General features: G+C 43.2%; 1 protein-coding gene across 1 annotated transcript in view; it reads left to right on the top strand.

The window, feature by feature from the left end:
* rims2a (regulating synaptic membrane exocytosis 2a) overlaps nt 1-22843 on the top strand; it is an 865989-nt gene that overhangs the window by 25675 nt on the left and 817471 nt on the right. The gene's annotated exons all lie outside the window — the stretch shown is intronic.

Genomic DNA, 22843 nt, shown 5'->3' on the forward strand with positions numbered 1-22843 from the left:
CAAATAGGCACATGGAAGCAAGAAAATAGATCGTTATAGGCATGAGGTGGAGAAGGGTTAGATTGATGTGGACCAGGTTTATATAGGTTAACACATCATCAGCCAGAGGGCCTAGTGTGCTATAATGTTCTTTGGAACTGTTACAAGCCCAGAGGACCCCAAAACCCAGCAGCAATAGATATTCACCAAGATAAATAGTTACTTAAACAAAAGATGCTTTTAATTATCTTTAAACATGAAAACAGAATCACATTTTTAACTTAACACTCTTGACCTAACTAACTTAACCCCTTTCTAATTCTAAGCACACATGTGTATAATGTGTGCCTAAGTTCAGAAAAGTTCTTTGGTTCACAGTCCAATCTTACTTCTCATTCCTCCAAGTTCACTGGTTGCAGGCAATTCTTATACTGTGCACAGAATTTAAAATTTATAAAGTTCACTAGGCTTTGGTGCTCGAAAGGTAAATGGTTACCGCTCAGGAAGGTTCGTGTGGGTTTTCAGAGAGAGATTTGTTGTTCCTTTTTTTAAAAAAAGGAAATCAGCCACTTCAGTGTCTTGCCGAAAAAACATGCCCCATCAGGGTTCTCCAGATGATAACCTCTTTCTTTCAGGTCACTAGAGTTCCTTCTGGTTTCTCTTATTCCAAGTGAAACATTAGAGAGTCAGTCCTCTCCACTTGCATGAGCCTGTTTGACTCTCTCTGCTTGCAAAACCACCTGACACTCTTAGAACAGCAAGTTCCACTGCAGACAGAATGTGGCTCCACCTAGTTCTTTCATCTGCCTTTCTGTGAGCAACAAACCATTAGTGAAGTCTCTTGGGCACTCTCCAAAGCTCTTGCAAAGGCTCTTGGCACCATCCTGTCTAGCATTAGCAGAGCTCCAGTACTTTAAATAAGATCTGTTTTAAAGTGCTTGTATGTGACTTACACTAATAAACCTTTTCCAATTCATCTCCCAAAAACACATCTAATTTCTGTCACAGTAACTCCCCCACAGTGATGCGAGCTAGAAAGTTGATACCCATTTTACTACTTTACTGTTTATATAGTCAACCCTCTTTTCAATCTTCTTCAGCATGATGCTGAAGCCATGAAAGACCTCAACAATGAAGACGCTGTTTACATCCGGTACCGCACGGATGGCAGTCTCTTCAATCTGAGGCACCTGCAAGCTCACACCAAGACACAAGAGAAACTTGTCCGTGAACTACTCTTTGCAGACGATGCTGCTTTAGTTGCCCATTCAGAGCCAGCTCTTCAGCGCTTGACGTCCTGTTTTGCGGAAACTGCCAAAATGTTTGGCCTGGAAGTCAGCCTGAAGAAAACTGAGGTCCCCCATCAGCCAGCTCCCCACCATGACTACCAGCCCCCCCACATCTCCATCGGGCACACAAAACTCAAAACGGTCAACCAGTTTACCTATCTCGGCTGCACCATTTCATCAGATGCAAGAATCGACAATGAGATAGACAACAGACTCGCCAAGGCAAATAGCGCCTTTGGAAGACTACACAAAAGAGTCTGGAAAAACAACCAACTGAAAAACCTCACAAAGATAAGCGTATACAGAGCCGTTGTCATACCCACACTCCTATTCGGCTCCGAATCATGGGTCCTCTACCGGCATCACCTACGGCTCCTAGAACGCTTCCACCAGCGTTGTCTCCGCTCCATCTTCAACATCCATTGGAGCACTTTCATCCCTAACGTCGAAGTACTCGAGATGGCAGAGGTCGACAGCATCGAGTCCACGCTGCTGAAGATCCAGCTGCGCTGGGTGGGTCACGTCTCCAGACTGGAGGACCATTGCCTTCCCAAGATCGTGTTATATGGCGAGCTCTCCACTGGCCACTGTGACAGAGGTGCACCAAAGAAAAGGTACAAGGACTGCCTAAAGAAATCTCTTGGTGCCTGCCACATTGACCACCGCCAGTGGGCTGATATCGCCTCAAACCGTGCATCTTGGCGCCTCACAGTTCGGCGGGCGGCAACCTCCTTTGAAGAAGACCGCAGAGCCCACCTCACTGACAAAAGGCAAAGGAGGAAAAACCCAACACCCAACCCCAACCAACCAATTTTCCCCTGCAGCCACTGCAACCGTGTCTGCCTGTCCCGCATCGGACTTGTCAGCCACAAACGAGCCTGCAGCTGACGTGGACTTTTACCCCCTCCATAAATCTTCGTCCGCGAAGCCAAGCCAAAGAAAGAAGTCATTCCTCCTGCCATGGGGAAGCATTACATATGGGGCTAACTGTTAAAATTATCTTTATTGCAGGAGTAGCCAAATGTTTTCAGCTGTGGGTCACATACAGAAAAATGTGAGGAGTCATGGGCCCAACAGTCTTAAGCCCGGCAGTTTTCAACCAATTGCACTGCAAGAAAAAGTGTTTTAAAACAGAATATCCCCACACCATCAAAAATTAATTTCTATCGAAATAACTATTCGACACTGCTGAGTCAGCAGTGTTCAACTGTTGAGAAGGGAGTAGTTCATTGATGTGGTCACATTTTACAGTTAGTATTTCTGTATCTACTCTTAAATTTAATAAATAAATACAATAAAACTTTAAAACTCTCATTCGAAAAGCAATACAAAGCTGGGAGCAAAATAAGAACAAGAGAAAGGATGAAGGGACAAGGCCGTCTCCAACATTCCTGCACAACTCTCTGAATACAGTTCATGGCCCAAGTTTGTTCAAAGTACAATGTAGCATTTTTGTCTTTTAAACTGATTATTCCTAATGCCCGGGTATTAGTTAGGCATTGGAAGAGTAAGTCTCAAAATACACTTATCCAGCATCTACCAATCCCCATGGGTGCCAGATTCCAGGGGGTTCACTGTATAGTATTATTGTTCCCAATGTTATTTTACTGGCTTGCAAATTGGTTTAAGAATTCTTGAAATGAAAGCTGTTCTGGCAATCTCATCATCAATAATCCAAAATTTGCAAACAAGGTGTAAATCTGTAGATAGGCTATTACTGATGGTCTATTGAAGTTAACAGATTCGTTGCAAATCAAACAAACACACTTCTACTCAACTTCTGTGAAAAAAAATATTCATTTTCCTACTCTGTCTGAAATTTGTAGAACTCCCTTGCTATTTTTTGTCTTTTCGGTTCAACCATGTGTAATCAAATGATGTAAATATTTTTTTTAAATATAGAAATGGAGGTAAATATATATTTTTTAAACTGATAAATATTTTTATCAATGAGTAACATTACAACAGTCAGTCTAGTAGTTGTTCAAAATGGCAGCAACATCTAATGTTAAAACCAAGAAGTGCATTGTATATATTGTGCAATTTATTGTTAGAGACCTTGTTCTAATGGGCCATATTCCATTTTATTTTTAAAATTCACCCTGGGCCATTTAAAAATGGGCAACGAGCCACATTTGGCCTAGGGAGCGTAATTTGGTCAACCTGATCTATGGCTTTAAAAGGGTGGATCTTAAAAGCAACCCCACTTTCAAAACATTTTAATTTCATACTCTCAAAGTTGTTTGCAAATTTTGGATTATTTTCTTGACGACTAGATTGCCAGAACAGCTTAGGAACCATTTCAAGAATCCTTAAACCAATTTGCAAGCCAGTAATATAACATTAGGAACAATAATAATATACAGTGAACCCCCTGGAATCTGGCACCCATGGGGATTGGTAGATGGCGGATAAGTGTATTTTCCGGTTGCTTGAGACTTACTTGTCCAATGCCTAACTAATGCACCTGAATTAAGAATGATCAGTTTAAAAGACAAAAATACTATACTGTACTTACTCTGAACAAACTTCACCTGCATGAATGTATAAATCTTAATGCACTTTACTTTATTTTCAGTCACATTCTTTGTAAACATTTAACCATCACTGCATCTGCAGGTTCCTCTCCCTCCATGGAGCCTCCCGAAAGATGAACAATAACATCATAGATAATTAACCCCCTCCCCTATCAAGTTTACAGATAAAGCCTCTGACCAGAGCGACTCTTATTAGGCAGGGATAAGGAGACACTTTAAGAGAGTCACCCCAATGGCAAGCGACATCAACCAGCTCATCACCCTGGGAGACACCATTTTATTCAACTTTATTCAAACAGCTGCTGTGAGCAAAGCACTGATTAAGACCCTCCACTGGCTGAATATTTGCTCCCATCTTCACCAAAGGTTTACGTGTTATTTCACAGAACATTTTCATTACAATTTTAAAATTACCTCTATGTATTACCTATTATTTTATTCTTATTTTTTAATTTTCCCCTTTTTTTTTGCTGGTTGATTAAAGCTGCCAGATGCCCAATTCTGGATACCAGGGGTTTTACTGCATGGGGATTTGATGCAGTTAAACATCTAATGTCAAAGGCAGACTTTGCAGTTACCAAAGAACATGTGCAATTTCTCTTCCTCCTATTTGTCCTGTCCAAACCTTCTGAAATAATCTAAAATCATTATTCACCTTTGGCATGACAAGAAACCAACTTTATATCCCATTTTACTTAAAAGCAAGAACATCTATGTCAATAAATTAGCATGGCAACTAAGTGAGCAGTTAAGGCTGAACTTGGGACAGAGGTTTGAACAATGGGATCGAGACCCCTGCACATGGAAAGATATGAATGCATTTGTATGCAATCATCCAAAGCAGTTTATGAGCCTTTACATTAATTAAAATGAAAGCCAGATAGCACTCACCCCACATCAAGCTGATGCAGAAACTAACTGTAGCTAATGCAAAGAAAGGAAAGACAAAAAATGTAAAATTTGCATAATAAAACATGCAGCACAATTTGCTCGTGCTCTAAAAATACAATTTCTTAAAATTATTCCTTGATTCTGAAGATTACAAATTTTGTTGTGCATCTTGTGAACTACTCAATACAAATTGTGCAGTGCTCCATGAAAACATTCAAGGAGAACTTGAGTTGGATACTCAGCACAGTTTAAACAGTCAGCTGATCTTCACTCATGGAACTGTCCCTCCATACATAACCATATAATAATTACAGTATGGAAACAGGCATCTCGGTTTAAGTGATCTCCTCTAGTTCCACCTACCTGCTCCTTGTCCATAACCCTCCAATCCCCTCACATCCATGCACTTATCCAACCTTCTCTTAAATGAAAAGATTGAACCTGCTGCAACCACCTCTTCTGGAAGGTCATTCCACTCAGCCACCACTGAAGGAGCTCCCTCTCATGTTATTTCTAAAGTTTTTCCGCCTAACCCTCAATTTATGACCCCTTGTTCCAATCTCATCTTCTTTTTCTTTGGCTTGGCTTCGCGGACGAAGATTTATGGAGGGGGTAAATGTCCACGTCAGCTGCAGGCTCGTTTGTGGCTGACAAGTCCGATGCGGGACAGGCAGACACGGTTGCAGCAGTTGCAGGGGAAAATTTGTTGATTGGGGTTGGGTGTTGGGTTTTTCCTCCTTTGTCTTTTGTCAGTGAGGTGGGCTCTGCAATCTTCTTCAAAGGAGGTTGCTGCCCGCCGAACTGTGAGGTGCCAAGATGCACGGTTTGAGGTGATATCAGCCCACTGGCGGTGGTCAATGTGGCAGGCACCAAGAGATTTCTTTAGGCAGTCCTTGTACCTCTTCTTTGGTGCACCTCTGTCTCGGTGGCCAGTGGAGAGCTTGCCATATAGCATGATCTTGGGAAGGCGATGGTCCTCCATTCTGGAGACGTGACCCACCCTCAAGGGGAAGAGCCTATTCACATCTACTCTGTCCATCTCCTCAATTTTAAATACCTCTATCAAACCGCCCCCCCCCCCCCCCCAAACCTTCTATGCTCCAATAAATAAAGACCCAGTCTAATCAATCTTTCTTTGTATTTTAGATACTGCAATCCAGGCAACATTTTAGTAAATCTTCTCTGCACCCTCCCTAACTTATTGATATCCTTCCCATAATTCAGGGACCAGAACTGCACACGGTATTCCAAATTTGGCTTCACCAATGCCTTGAATAGTCTTAGTATCACCTCCCAGCTCCTATATTCTATGCTTTGATTTATAAAGACCAGCATACCAAAACCTTTCTTTACCACTATTCACATGAGATTCCACTTTCAAAGAATGATGAACAGTTATTCCAAGTTCTCTCTGTTCCCCTGCATTCCTCAATGCCCTCCCCTTCATCACATATGTCCTGTTTTGATTATTCTTTCCAAAATGAAGCACCTCACACTTATCGACATTACACTCCATCTGCCATCTTTCAGCCCACTTTTCTAAACAGTACAAATCCTTCTCAAGTCCCTGAAAACCATCTTCACTATCCTCAACTCCTACTATTTTTGTATAGTCTGCATATTTACTCACCCAATTTACCACTCCATCATCCAAATCGTTAATGTTAATGACAAACAACAAAGGACCCAACACCAATCCCCGAGGCCCACCACTCGTCACCGGCCTCCATCCTGACAGGCAGAAACTGAATTTTACCACTTTATACAAAACATGAGAACCCGGAGTGGGAGTTGACCATCCAGTCTGTCGAGCCTGCTCCACCATCCCATGAGGTTGTGACTGATCTGACCGTGGACTCGCACCTCCTATCTACTCGATCCACATCACCTTTTGTTCTCCTGCGATGCAAATTTGAACATTTGAAGTTTTAAGATCTGAGAGAACTAAATACAGTAACATCCCCATTATCCTGAATTTAAGCAACCAGCAAGGGAAAAAAAATCACGGAATAAAACAATAAAAAAAATCAAAGTTTAAAATTGACACCTCCAGAGATTAGTTTGTCAATCATGTAGTCTCAAGCAACCGGCAAATTCACTTATCTGGCATCTACCAATCGCCATAGGTGCCGGATGTTTACTGTAAATGCTGGAGCTGATTTCATTTTGTCACTGGTGTCTCCAGGATGACAGAAGCACATTAAATGCTACTGGCTGCTGAGCAAGTGAAATGTCTCACTGAATCAACAAGATGTTTCATTCAGGATGAAGTGCCAAGTACGTTCCTTCACAATGATGTAGGAATTGCATGCTGTGAAGTCCGGGACAAATATTATTTGTATCTGAATCTAAATTAACTGCTTTTGATCTATCGCCAGCCTGTCTCATTTTTCCCATCCAACATTTGTGTTAATTTGTGTTAAGTGGAAATTTCACAGCATACCTTGCCAAGTGAGGAGGTTTCTGACTTGTGCTGGGACTCAGACATGCATTTAACAAGGAATGGATTGAGGGCGACAAGATCGGTCACTGGCTGGGCTCTTTGACCTTACCACACAATAACAAAAAAAAATTAGTCTTTATTCCTGAGATTAACAGGTAACCTTCCATAGCATGATGGACAGAGATAAGGTCAGTGTTCACAACCTTTTCCCCCCAGTGTAGGCAATTCTAGAAATAGAGGGTACAAGTATAAATTTTATTTAAAATTTTAAACATACAGCAAGGTGATAGGCTCTTCCAGCCCAAGGCATCCAAATACCCCAATTAACCTACAAACCCCTTTTTTTTTTAAGGTGAGGGGTACAGATTTAAGAAGGACTTGAGGGGTAATTTTTCCACTCAGCTATGCCTACTGGAACAAGGTGTTGGAAGAAGCTCAAGGATTGGCTACAGTTACAATGTTCAAAGTTTACTTGGATGGATTAATGGAGTGTGGTCAGCAGGGATGTGTTTCAAATAAGTCCACTACATGTGACATTTTTACCATTCAATAAGAGAATGCTGAAAGTCTATACTCTCTCTTCCTAAACCCTATCTCTTAGTTTGATATATGGTATTTAATCAATCCCATTTTTGAATCTTCCCAGCAGGAATGCAAGTCAGAGAATGTTAATAACCAGCATTCCACTGCATGCTCATGGGTTCCCAGGGCTTGAATCATTGGGCCATACCTTTTCTCCCATTGATGCTGCTCGAGTGTGTTTAGCTCCAAGGTTCCAGTGCCTGCAGACTCCTGTGTGTCTCCAAGGTGAAGTCTCTTCATGCCGACTTTTTCGTCCCTGGCTCGGCGGCGAGCACTCTGATGCTCCCACTCTGTGTTTTCTGCTGCTTCTTACGCTGCCTTCTCTACTACATTTCCTGGCTCCACAAAGGGCCTTTGCTCAACCCTTGACCCCTCTTCTCCCACTGATCCTGCTCTACCCCAGCAGAGGCCCATTGCTATCCTGTCTGCTCTTCTACCATCCTGCTTCTAGTGGGGACTCCATTCCACTCTCCCAAGATTCCAGTCATAAACCACCAACACAAACCTGGTAACTGGACACTGTTCAGTTTAACCTAGGTGGTGGGAATGTTTTTGCAGGAGTCAGTTCAGACTGTGCTGTGTGAGAAATGTAGCATCGCGGTGTGTCTCGAGGTTCTACCTCAGGAAATAAGGAGTGCAGTTGACACTGATTTAATGAACTGGCTGCTCTCTTTTATACAGTCAGGCTGACCCCAGCTGCCACGTCACTGATGAGCATGGCCAGTGTTCCCTCGGGCTCTGGTTGATGTCTTCATGAATTACGGTCAGCAATGGGCTAGATCGGCCAGTTTTGCTGCAGCGTCATTGACGGGTGTGGTTTGTGCTGACCAGGGTGTTGTAGGCCCTTTTGTGATCCATTACTTGCGATTGGCTGGCAGAGCCTGTTTTCAGCAGCCCGCTCAATTGTACATCGTCTTCTGTGTTCGCCTGTGGCAATGGTCCTGGGCCACTTCAGTGTGTGCACCATGATCTGGGTAAATGCTGTTTTGTCTGGTTGTAATACACTTGTACATGAGTATGCTTGACCAATAGCAAGGGGGTACAGGAGCATCAAAATCAGGACGACAAGGCTGGGAAGTAGCTTCTTACCACGGGCTGAGATTGATGAATTTCTGTAAATGAGTAAATTATATACAATGGCGTGAAGCAAGGCTGTGTTCTCGCACCAACCCTCTTTTCAATCTTCTTCAGCATGATGCTGAACCAAGCCATGAAAGACCCCAACAATGAAGACGCTGTTTACATCCGGTACCGCACGGATGGCAGTCTCTTCAATCTGAGGCGCCTGCAAGCTCACACCAAGACACAAGAGAAACTTGTCCGTGAACTACTCTTTGCAGATGATGCCGCTTTAGTTGCCCATTCAGAGCCAGCTCTTCAGCGCTTGACGTCCTGCTTTGCGGAAACTGCCAAAATGTTTGGCCTGGAAGTCAGCCTGAAGAAAACTGAGGTCCTCCATCAGCCAGCTCCCCACCATGACTACCAGCCCCCCCACATCTCCATCGGGCACACAAAACTCAAAACGGTCAACCAGTTTACCTATCTCGGCTGCACCATTTCATCAGATGCAAGGATCGACAATGAGATAGACAACAGACTCGCCAAGGCAAATAGCGCCTTTGGAAGACTACACAAAAGAGTCTGGAAAAACAACCAACTGAAAAACCTCACAAAGATAAGCGTATACAGAGCCGTTGTCATACCCACACTCCTGTTCGGCTCCGAATCATGGGTCCTCTACCGGCACCACCTACGGCTCCTAGAACGCTTCCACCAGCGTTGTCTCCGCTCCATCCTCAACATCCATTGGAGCGCTCACACCCCTAACGTCGAGGTACTCGAGATGGCAGAGGTCGACAGCATCGAGTCCACGCTGCTGAAGATCCAGCTGCGCTGGATGGGTCACGTCTCCAGAATGGAGGACCATCGCCTTCCCAAGATCGTATTATATGGCGAGCTCTCCACTGGCCACCGTGACAGAGGTGCACCAAAGAAAAGGTACAAGGACTGCCTAAAGAAATCTCTTGGTGCCTGCCACATTGACCACCGCCAGTGGGCTGATAACGCCTCAAACCGTGCATCTTGGCGCCTCACAGTTTGGCGGGCAGCAGCCTCCTTTGAAGAAGACCGCAGAGCCCACCTCACTGACAAAAGGCAAAGGAGGAAAAACCCAACACCCAACCCCAACCAACCAATTTTCCCTTGCAACCGCTGCAATCGTGTCTGCCTGTCCCGCATCGGACTGGTCAGCCACAAACGAGCCTGCAGCTGACGTCGACTTTTTTACCCCCTCCATAAATCTTCGTCCGCGAAGCCAAGCCAAAGAAAAAAAGTCATGTACATACACCGGGGTCCACAGAATCACCATTTCATCAGGTTTTATATGGACGGTCAGACAATAAACTTGAACCTGAATTGGCTGTTGTTGGAAGAGTGTGAATTGATCACGAAAGCCAGCATGGTGATCTTAGAGACAAATTGTGTCTGGCTAATTTGGTGGAGATTTTTGATGATGGACTAAGTGATGAAGAAAATGTGGATGGTAAATGATCAAATGAAAAAAGGAGTTAGATCAGTGGTTCTCAACCTTCTACTTTCCACTCACATACCACTTAGTATTTCCTATGCCATAGGTGCTCTGTCATTAGTAAGGGATTGTTTAAGGTGGTATATAACCATTTACAGCACAGAAACAGGCCAGCTTGGCCCTCCAATGTACTCATGCTTCTGCCATTCCTCACTTCTTCCACCACTGCTGGAAGTTAATTCTACACCCCCACCACCCTCTGCGTGAAGAAATTCCCCCACATGTTTCCCTTAAACTTTTCCCCTTTTACTCTCAATCCATGCCCATCTTGTTTGAATCTCCCCCATTCTCAGTGGAAAAAGCCAATCCACATCATCATCTGAGCCCCTTATAATTTTGAATACCTCTATCAAATCACCCCTCAATTCATATTCACTCACACACACACACACAGCAAGGGGGTACAGGAGCATCAAAATCAGGACGACAAGGCTGGGAAGTAGCTTCTTCCCACGGGCTGAGATTGATGAATTTCTGTAAATGAGTAAATTATCCCAGAGTATTTATGTTTTTTATTTTAAGTTGCATCTTTATGTATATATGCGATTATTGTGTATTTTCTACTATGTAGTCATGTACATACAATCCATATCCTTCCTGTAATGAGATCGCCACAACTTAACACTACCTTGGGAATAAGGAAAAAAAAAGGTGGACCCCCGATTAAAAAGGAGGGAGGAGGAGAGGAGGGAGGAAGAGGAAGGGGGAGGACCACAGACCAACAGGTAAAGGGTAATAGGTGGACACAGGTGGGAAGTGATGGGGTTAAGAAAGGAGATAGGAGAAAGAAAGGAAGGGATGGGGAGCTGGAGAGGAAAGATAGGGAAAGAGAGAGACGGGGAGAGGGTCAGTGGGAATTGGAGAAGTCAATATTGATGCGATCTATTTGGAGAGTCTTAAGACAGAATATAAGAGGCTGTTCCTCCAAGTTGGGGTGGCCTTGATTTAAATAGTTGGCCACTGGAAGGTCCTTGCTGTTGCCAACGTGCTCAATGAAATGATCCTCCACTCTAAGCTCATTCCAAATTTGGCCTTGTATAATTTCAACATTACATCCCATCTTCTGTGTTCTATACTCTGATTTATGAAAGCCAGCATACTAAATGCCTTCTTCACCACCCTATCCACACATGATTCAACTTTCAGGGAATTATGTACCATGACTCTTAAATCCCTTTGTTCCACTGCACTCCTCAATTGTCCACTGTTTAATGTGCATGACCTGTTTTGATTAGTTCTATCAAAATGTAGAACTTCATATTCATCAGTATTAAACTCCATCTGCCATCTTTCAGCCCAGTTTTCTAACTGTCCTATATCATCCTGTAAGCTTTGATAATCTTTACTGTCCACAACACTGCCAACCTTTGAATCATCTGCAAATTTACTAATCCAATTTGCTACCCCATCATCTAGATTGTTAATATGCACGACAAACAGCAGTGGACCCAGTACTGATCCCTGAGTCACTCCACTCATCACTGGCCCCCAATTCGACAAAACTTTCCACCACTACTCTCTGGCATCTCCCATCCAACTGTCATTGAATCCATTTCACTATTTCATCATTAATACCTAATGCTTCCACCTTCCTTACTAACCTCTTAAGAGGAACTTTATCAAAAGCCTTACTAAATTCCAAATAGACAACATCCACCACCTTCCCCTCATCAACCTTTTTAGTAACTTCCTCATAAAACTCTAAGATTTCTTAGATAAGATCTACCACATACAAAACCATGCTGACTACTGAGTCAATCCCTGTCTTTCCAAATTGTTTTATATACTCTCTAAGAACACTTTCCATTAATTTACCCACCACCGACGTCAGACTTACAGGCCTATAATTACCAGATCTATTTTTGGATCCTTCTTTGAACAGTAGAACAACATGAGCTCAACCACCCCCCCCCCCAATACCTCCCCCGTGGCCAATGACATTTTAAATTTTTCTGTCAATGCCCCCACTAACCTCCCTCAGGATCCTAGGGAATATTTTGTCTGTTCCTGGAGATTTATCCAACACTACCTCCTCATTAATCCTTATATTATCCATGAGCTCCCTACCATATTTCTTTACTCCATCTGGCTCAATATTTTCGTCTTAGTGAATACTGAAGAAAAAATATCTTTTAACATTTCTCCCATCTCCTCTGACTTCTCATGGAGCCTACCCCCCTCATCTTCAAGGGGCCCAACTTTATCCCTCACTATTCTTTTATTTTTAATGTACCTGTAGAAACCCTTTTGGATTTATTTTTGACTTTGCCAGACAAAGCAGCCTCATGTCTCCTTTCAGCCTTTCCAATTTCTTTTTTAAGGTTTTTTTTTAAAAAAACCTCTATATTCTTGAAGCAGTTCATACCTTCCCAGCTGTTTATACCTGTTGTACACATCCCTCTTCCTCCAAACCAAGTTCCCAATTATTTTTGAAAACTAAGGCTCCCTAGTTTCTAACCTTTTCTTTAATCCTCACAGGGACAGACCAACTCTGCACTCTCAGAACTTCTCCTTTGAATATCCTCCAATTATCTGCTACATTCTTCCCTGAAAATATCTCATCCCAATCCACACCCTCCAAATCGTTTCTCATCCCCTTAAAATTTGTTTTCTTCCAATCAAGAATCTCAACTTTTTGCCCACCTCTATTCTTTTCCATTACTAGCCCAAAACTAATAGTATTGTGATCACTGGATCCAAAGCGTTCGCCAGAACAAATCTCTGCCATCTGACCCACCTCATTCCCTAATAAGAGATCCAATACTGCCCCCTCTCGAGTCATCTCTTCTGCGTATTGATTAAGAAGACTTTCCTGAACACACTTAAACTTTACCCCATCCAGCTCTCTTATTGTATGTGAAGAAAGTAAAAATATCCTGTAACTACCACCTTGTGTTTATTACACATATATGCAATCTCCTTACAAATTTGCTCCTTTAATTCCCTCAGCCCATTTGATGGTCTATAATAAACTCCTATTAATGTACTCATGCTTCTGTCATTCCTCAATTCTACCCAAATAGCCTCACTGGATGATCCCACCAAACCATCCTGCCACAGCACTGCTGTAATGTTCTCTCTAATAAGCAATGCAACTCCTCCACCTTTTATCTCTCCCCCCCACCCCCCCACCCCACCCCCCATTCAATCTTGCCTAAAACAACCAAATCCTGGAATATTTAACTGCCAAACATGCCCTACCTGCAACCAAGTTTCACTGACAGCCACAATATCGTATTTCCATGTGGCCATCCATGCCTTAAACTCATCCTCCTTATTTACTATGCTCCTGGCATCAAAATATATGCATTTGAGAGCCCATTCTCCACATAAAATCCCTTTGTTACCATCTACCTTTACCTCCTTCATTTATATTTTCATTCTGTTCCCTCCATTCCTTCCAGTCTAGGAGTTCTTCCTCTATACTCTCATTCTGATTCCCACCCCCCTGCCAAACAAGTTTAAACTCTCTCCAACAGCTCTAGCAAATCTGCCTGCCAGGATATTGGCCCCCTCCAGTTCAAGTGCAGGTCAGACTTGCTCCTGAAGAGATCCCAATAATCCAGAAATCTAAACCCCTGCCCCTACCCCAGCTCCTGAGCCACACATTCATCCTCCACAATTTCCTATTTCTACCCTCACTATCACATGGCACTGGCAACAATCCTGAGATTGCCACTCTTGAGGTCTTTTGTTAAACTTCTTACCTAACTCCATCTAATCCCTTTTCAGGACCTCATCCCCACTTCTAACTCTGTCATTGGTCCCCACATGCACCACGAGTTCTGGCTGCTCCCCGTCCAGAATGCTGTGGACTCGATTAGAGACATCCCTGACCCTGGCACCTGGGAGGCAACATACCAACCAGGGTCCCCAATCTCATCCAGCAAACCTCCTATCTGCTCCCCTAACCGGCAAGTCCCCAACTACAAGAGCTCTACTCTTTCCCCCTTCCCTTCTGAGCCAAGGGTCCAGCCCCTGTGCCAGAGACTCAACCTCCATGACTTGCCCCTGTAGATTATCCCCCACTCCCCAACAGTATACAAAGCAATTGTTGTTGATGAGAATATCCACAGGGGTACTCAACACTGCCTACCACCCCCACCCCCTCCCTAACAGTATCCAAAGCAATTGTTGTTGGGAATATCCACAGGGGTACTCAGCACTTCCTATCACCCCCCTCTCCTTTCCCCACAGTCACCCAGTTCCCTGAATCCTGACTGTTGGGGGTGACTTCCTCCATAACTCCTATCCATAACTGCCTCTGCCTCCCTTATGATCTGCATTTCATCCAGCTGCAACTCCAGTTCCCTAACCCAATCTCCCAGGAGTTGTAACTGAATGCACCTTTTGCAGGTGTCATCAAGAGGAACATCTGTGCTGTCCCTGCCCTCCCACATCCTGTAATTGGAGCACCCAACTGCCTCCATCACCTGCTCTTCAATTTAAATTAGAGTAATTTAGAAAAACTTTAAAAAAAACCTTACCTCAAGAAGAGCTCTTCCTCAGTCCCTGCTCAGCAAAGTCTCTTGCTTCAAAGCCTTGAAACCCCATTCCTTCACTAGGCCCCACTCACTAGCCGCTCCTTATGAGAGCCCTCCTTTTTATTGGTTCCTGCTAATGTTTTTAATTACCCAATTAATCCATCCCACAATAAGCAATGACCAGAAGTCTCCAGACTCTCCTGTCTGAAGGTTCAGCAAAGTAAGCTGTCCTCCCTTTTCAAAATCTTCTGCCCCCCCATTGTCATGCACCTGCACACTAGGCGCCACCACCTGACTTCCAAAATCAATGCAGAAAATTAAATAAATAAATAGTTTGCCCCTTGGAGTTAAATAAATAAATCTCAATAAACAGCAATAACTACTCATGGATAACCAACAGCTGTCGTGGTTGAAGGCTCCTCACCAAGTATGGCAGTGAAAAGAAAATGTTTGAAAACCACTGTTTTAATCGTACCTCATTGACTCGTTATGTGCATTGTTTCATAATTCCAAAGGAAATGGGCCAATGACAATTTTTCTCAAGCAAAATATTTCAGTAACAATTAAATCTAGAGCAGTGATTCCCAACCTTTCCTTCCCACTTATATCCCACCTTAAGCAATCCCATACTAATCATAGAGCACCAATGGCATAGAGATTACTTAAAGTGGGATGTAAGTGGAAAGAAAAAGTTTGAGAACCAGTGAGTTAGTTAAAACTCACAAAATAGATGTATCGTTAATATTGAAGTCAACATTGAAGAGTGATATTAGTAGAATGACAGAAGCTTAGCCACACGAAAGGACAGAACAAAGAGTTGAGAACTGACATTTTTTAGGTTGAAGGTAAGAATAAAATGAGATTCACAGTGGTGTATTAGACCCACTGGGTTTTAATGGGATTCCCTGTGTTCGGTATCGGTCCCACTGGGTTTTAATGGGATTCCCTGTGGTCAGTATTAGTCCCACTGGGTTTTAATGGGATTCCCTGTGGTCAGCATTAGTCCCACTGGGTTTTAATAGGATGCCCTGTGGTCAGTATTAGTTGCGCTGGGTTTTAATGGGATTCCCTGTGGTCGGTATTGGTCCCACTGGATTTTAATGGGATTCCCTGTGGTCGGTATCGGTCCCACTGAGTTTTAATGGGATTCCATGTGGTCGGTATTGGTCCCATTGGGTTTTAATGGGATTCCCTGTGTTCGGAATTGGTCCCACTGGGTTTTAATGGGATTCCCTGTGTTGGAATTGGTCCCACTGGGTTTTAACGGGATTTCCTGTGTTTGGAATTGGTCCCACTGGGTTTTAATGGGATTCCCTGTGGTCAGTATTAGTCCTACCGGGTTTTAATGGGATTCTCAGTGGTCAGTATTGGTCCCACCAGGTTTTAATGGGATTCCCAGTGGTTCGTATTAGACCCACTGGGTTTTAATGGAATTTCCAAAGGCCAGTGTTTAATCCTGCACCAGGACTGAAAGTGGAGAAGGGAGATTGCCAGTGCGAAGCAGGGAGTGGGAGGGGTAAGACAGGAACTGGCGAATGGGTGATTGATGAAGTATGGTTGAAGGTTGAATGGCAGATGGTGCCAGGAAGCGGAGAGAGAGTGGTGTTTGGATTACACAGATAGATGGATGATAGGTGGAAACAAAGGGCTAGGTGCTGACACTATGCCATCTTACACACATGGTAGAGATGTTTCCAAACCAGCCTGGACTGCATCAGTCAGTCACCTCTCCCCTGAAGTGTTCAACGCACAACCTATAGTTAAGGCAGATAACTATTGATTTTGCACCAGTGCGTTCCTGATGTTGACAAGCAATAGACATCATGTTTGTTGTACCTTGACTTGCCTGTGCACTGATTTCATCAAAAAATGATCATGAAGGAACAGATTTGGAATGTTTCCAGCTTTTAAAAAATAATGAAGGATCTGGACAGTCACTACAGTAGTGTTCTACTTGCACATTGAGATGAACCTGCGGTTCTAGGCATCAATTATACTCCATTCTTAACACTATATAACTATAAGTTAAAGGAACAGAAGTAGGCCATTTGGCCCTGACTATTCAGATGCCTATTAATCTATGCCTTAAAAACTTCCACTGACCTGCCTGTGGTAGCGAATTCAAGATGTTCACCAAACTCATTAAAGACATTCCTCTGCATCTCTGTTTTAAATGGGCACCCTTCAATCCTGAAGTTGTGCCCTCTTGTCATAGACTCCCCTGCCATGGGAAACAACTTTGACACATCTGCTCAGCCCAGGCCTTTCAACATTCGACGTGTTTCCATGAGGTCCCTGTTCATTCTTCTGAACTCTAAGGAATCCAGTCCAAGAGCCCCATCAAATGTTCTTCATACACTAATCCCTTCATTCGAGGTATCATGTTCGTGACTCTTTTCTGAACCTGCTCCACTGCCAGCACTTTCTTAAAGCTCAAAACCATACCCTGTTCTCCAAGTGAGGTCTCAACAGTGCCTGAAAAAGCATCACATCCCTGTTCTTCTATCCTCTTCCTCTGGCTATGAATGCCAACATTACATTTGCCTTCTTCCCCACCACCTCAACCTGGAGCTTATTCTACACAATGACTCCCAAGTTCTTTTGTACCCCAACATTGTGAACTTGGAGCTGCTGTAATGGCAAGACCCAGGAGAGCGGAGACACGCACGCTGCTCTGAAGGGGTTCCACTGCCTGGACTTGTTGCTAGCAGCTCCATACAGGTGTTAAGCAGCCTGTTAAAGGAGACAATGGTGTTTTTGCAGAATCTGTGCCCAAGATGGCGGAGCCCATGCTTGGCAGGGGCCACGAGGGGTGGCAGAGTCCAGGGGAGAAGCGGACAGCACAGAGCACCAGAAATGGGGAGAATACCCCAGATGCTGACCCTGGAGGACAGTGCAACAGATCTTCGAGGGACTCAGTGGCTGAGGGACCCACACTGGCTGCAGGTGACTTGTGGACAGGGGATCCGCAAGGACTGTGGGCTGCTGGAGACTTCTCATGAGAACTGGGTATCAGATTTGAGGGGGCGCTGAGGGCAAGAAGGGCTCCCAAAGGGCCTTGGGTGCTGAAGTCTTCCTGATCATGTCAGAGGTTTGGTTCTGAAGTTCGCGTTGCTGATAGATAGAACAGGGGTCTGTGCAGATGCAGAGGCTGTGAGAGTGCAGGAAGCAAATCCATGGGCACTCAGTGACTCTGAAGGGACTTTGCTTCTCTTTCTCTCATGGTGTAAGGGGCACCAGTTGACACTAATGGTAACTCTTTGCCTTGGGGCAGGCAGAAGGCAATTTTGGGTAATATTACATGTTCTGTACTATTACATGATAGTAAAGAAATCTCAAATCTTTATCTATTATCAGCCCTTGCCTAACATCTCATTTATCTGTATATTAGGTCTGGTTTGGAAACTTGAGTGTCCAAGAACACAGAGGCTGCAGAAAGCCACAAATCTAGGCAAGTCCGTAACAGGCACCAACCTCCCATCCAATGCAGACCCACGTGGGGCCTTGCTTCATGAAGGCAGCCAACATCATTGACCATCACCCTGGTCACAAACTCTTCTCCCTGCTCTCTTCATGCAGGAGGTGCAGAAGCCTGAAGCCCACCACCTCCATGTTTCAGGGCCTTGATCCTCCCCTAACCCCAGCGCTGCTGGAAGATCTGTCTGTGTTAATGAAACTTCTTTTTTTTTTCTTATGCTAACTGAAACAGTGAATATTTATTTCTGTATCCTGTGATATGATCTCTTGACATTTGTACTCATTTAATTTATACCAATGTTGTTGGTGTTTCTTGCATACCTGTTCAGCCGCAGAAATTAAGTGTTCAACGATAAATTCTCATTGACATGGCCATTCACCTCAACCATCTGTGGTGGTCGTCTCACATTTTCACCATTCTCCGAGGAAGGCAGTTTCTTCTGAGTTAGAACTGGATATCAAGCTTTTGCATTGTTTCTTAACTCAATGCCGATTGCATTGAACCATGTTTTTTCTTGATCAAAGAATGAATTAGCATTTATATAAAAACAGTAGATGTGCAAGATATTCAGAATATCGGGCAGTATCCATGGAGGGATGAAATATCAGTAGTCTGTTTCTCATTCTGCTGGGTGTTACCATCATTTTCTGTTTGATTTCAAATTCCCAGCAACTGCAGATGTTTCCTTTTTAATTAGATTGGTGTGCCATATCCAGAATGTCCAAAGGACTTAATCAGTGAGTTATTAATTAACTGTTTTAGGGAGATTGGATCCTGATTTTTTTATACAGCAAGATCCCATAACAAGAACCAATAGCTAAGCATATAAACCTGCTTTTATGACATTGATGGAGATCTACAGCTCTTCAAATTGTCCCATGAGATCATTTATATTTTTCATGATTTAATGAGTGAAATTGATGAAATGTGCTTTTCAAGACATAATTCAGCCATTTAAAAACTAATTGGTCCACGAGGTCAAGATAGATCATTCAACAACCCCCATAAATTGCAGAAAATCTGGCTTTGAGAGTGTTATGATACAGAGTAGAAATCAGACTGGTTAAAATTCTGGCAATGACAGAACATGAACATATGAATTAGCAGGGCATTTACCCCTCGAGCTTCGCCCACTGTTCAATAAGAATAAGGCTGATCTGATGGTAACCTCAACTCTGCACTCCTGACTTGAAGTATATCAAAAATCTCTGTCCCGTGGCTTATTAGGTCTTTTCCTCTCTGAGATTCTGATAGGGGTAAAAAAAAAAATCACCTCTCTCTGTTGGGTGACCTCTAATTTTTAAACAGCAACCCCAAGTTTTACATTCTGCCACAAAAGAAACCATTCTTGCAATGCTAAATCCCTTTGGGACATCCCACATTTCATTCGCCCACCCCCTCTTCACCTTTTAAACTTCAGCAGATACATGCTGAGCTTGTCCACCTTTCTCTCATTAAAATAAAGTATTTATTTCAGGTTTTAGTTTAAAAATCAGCTCCCCAAAATGCTGCTGATGCATTTACATCTTTTTCTGAATAACTTTTCTGTGTAGCTGACATTACTATGATTGCCACCGCATCTTTAGAGAGGAAGGTTTGGAATCCATGTAATTCTCCAGTTATTTGATCACTGGCCATCAAGGCAGAGGTCTTTGCTGAATTTCAGTGAGTGGGTAGAATTTGATATACAGTATAATACTGAAGTAATCATTAATCACAAAACTGCAGGTCAGTACTGAAGCATCTTTCAGAAATGTTGACATTTTCAATCTTTGTCAAGTTTGCGAAAAGCGACCATCAAGAGCTCTTGCACCTTTAACCCAGCGGACAAACATCTTGTCCTTCGGTACCCGTCTAAACACAGCCAATTATTTATGCTGCTGCATTACTAATCTAAAGTCTTGGACTGATAATGCAGGAATGAGAGTTCTAGCTGTGGCATTTAAATTCAGTTAGCCATGTAAACTCAGAATCAAAATATTAGATTCCATAATGGTAGCCATGGAATAGCTGGTTAAGGATAACAACTCATCTTGTTCACAGGAATGCTGAGAGAAGGAAATTTGCTGCCTTTTCAGCCTGGCTTATTTGTGACACACACATTTGAACCATAACTGCCCCTCAGCTTAAGGTGAATAGGGAATAGCAGTAAATATTGGTCTTACCTTGGATGCAGGCATACCTAGAACAACTTATAAAATGTGGTAAAAGTTTGCAGATGCTGTAATTGTAGTTAAAACACACCAACGCTGGAGGAACTCAGCCAATCTTGCAGCGTCCATAGGAGATAAAAGATATATTACAGACGTTTCAGGCCTGAGCAGAAATAAGCAAAGAATAAGAAAAACAAAAGGGAAATCTCAGAATAGAGACAGTGCTGGCTTCATACATGGTAGGTCATGTTTAACCAATCTGGTAGAGTTTTTCGAGGAGGTTACCAGGAAAGTTGTTGAAAAAAAAGCTGTGGATGTTGCCCACATGAGGTTTAGTAAGGTGTTTGACAAGGTCCCACATGGGAGGTTAGTCAGGAAGGTTCAGATGCTCAGTATCCATGGTGAAGTAGTGAACTGGATTCGACTTTGGTTGGACAGGAGAAGCCAGAGAGTAGTGGTGGATGAATCTTCTCAGACTGGAGTCCTGTGATTAGTGGTGTGCCTCAGGGATCAGTGATGGGACCATTGTTATTTGTCATTGATATCAATGATCTGGATGATAATGTGGTAAATTGGATCAGCAAGTTTGTAGATGACACTAAATGGCAGATATAATTTAATGCAGACAAGTGTCAGGTGTTGCATTTTGGAAGGACAAGCCAAGATAGGACAAGCCAAGAAAGGACATATACTGTGAATAGTTGAGCACAGTGGTAGAACATTGTAATCTGGGAATACAGATACATAATTCCCTGAAAGTGGTGTCATGGGGGACAGGGTTGTAAAGACATCTTTTAGCATATTGGCCTTCATAAATCAAAGTATGAGTACAGGAGTTGGGATGTTATGGTAAAGTTGTATACAACATTAGTGAAGCCATATTTGGAGCATTGTGTGCAGTTTTGGTCACTAAACTACAGGAAAGGTATCAATAAGATAGAAAAATTGCAGAGAAGATTTATTAGGATGTCGCCTGGAACTTGTTACAGGGAAAGGCTTAACAGGTTAGGACTTTATTCCCTGGAGCATAGAAGAATGAGGGGAGATTTGACAGCGATATTTAAAATTGAGGGGAATAGACAGAGTAAATGTAGGCTGGCTTTTTCCACTGAGTGTAGGTGAGATACAAACCAGAGGACATGGGATAAGGGTGAAAGGGGAAAAGTTTATGGGGAACATGAGGGGGAACTTCTTCATACAGAGAGTGGTGGGAGTGTGGAATGAGCTGCCAGCTGAGGTGGTGAATGTGGGCTCACTTTTAACATTTAAGAAGAATTTGGATAGGTACATGGATGGGAGTGGTATGGAGGGCTAATGACTGGGTGCAGGTCTATGGGACTAGGCAGAAAATGGTTTGGCACAGACTAGAAGGTCCAAAGGAGCCTATTTCTTTGCTGTAATGTTCTATGGCTGGGCAGGGGGAGGGAGAGGGAGGAATCCAGACCAACAAAAGGTGTTAATTGGCTATGATAAGAGAAGTGTGAAAGGAGATAGGGAAAAGGGAGGAACAGAGCTGGAGGAAGGTGGGGAGATGGGTGAGTGGTTAATAAAAGCTAGAGAAATTGATAATAATGCCATCTGGTTGGAAGGTGCTCAGATGGAAGATGAGGGGTAGTTCCTCCAATTTGTAGGTGTTCTTAGTCTAGCAGTGCATGAGACATTGGACAGACATGTAAGCAAGGGAATGGGATGGGCAATTGAAATGGGTGGCCAGTGGGACATCTCATGCATTGGTGACATGCACTGCCAGACTGAGACCACCTGCAAATTGGAGGAATAACTCTTCATCTTCTGTCTGGTCACCTCCCCCCCCCCCCCCCTCCCCACAACTGCATGGCATTAATATAAACTTCTCTGGATTTTGTTAAAATCCCCCTTCCTCACTTCTTCTCCTGTCACTTTTCCGCAGCTCTGTCTCTCCCTTTTCCCCTGTCTCCTTTCATACAGACAAAATCAGTTCTCAGCACTCCCTTATCATATCCAATAAGCACCTTTTGTTGTTCTGGACTCCTCCCCCAGACAGCACTGTCTCTATTCTGAGATTTCCCTTTTCTTTTTGCTTATTCATTGAAGAAGTGCTTAGGCCTGAAACGTTGACAATATATCATTATCTCCTATGGGCGCTGCAAGGCTGGTTGAGTTCCTCCAACATTTCGGTGTGTTCTTATTCTAAAAAGTGGACACCGCGTAGGTTCTGCTTTTGCATATGAATTGAAATTTGGATTATAAATGAACCATAAATGGAACTAAAAAGTACATGGAAGAATCCTAAAACTGCCAAGCTAACCCATCAATGCGGCGGAACCCAATGACACCTTGGAGCATCAGATCCACAACTCTATAGATTATAGCCCTTCGTCCATACCCACTACTTTATAAATGTCATTGTAACTGATGTGTTTACCATTTTTTTTCATGCT

The sequence above is a fragment of the Narcine bancroftii genome, chromosome 2 (genome assembly GCF_036971445.1).
Source record: "Narcine bancroftii isolate sNarBan1 chromosome 2, sNarBan1.hap1, whole genome shotgun sequence".
NCBI classification, from domain to species: domain Eukaryota; kingdom Metazoa; phylum Chordata; class Chondrichthyes; order Torpediniformes; family Narcinidae; genus Narcine; species Narcine bancroftii.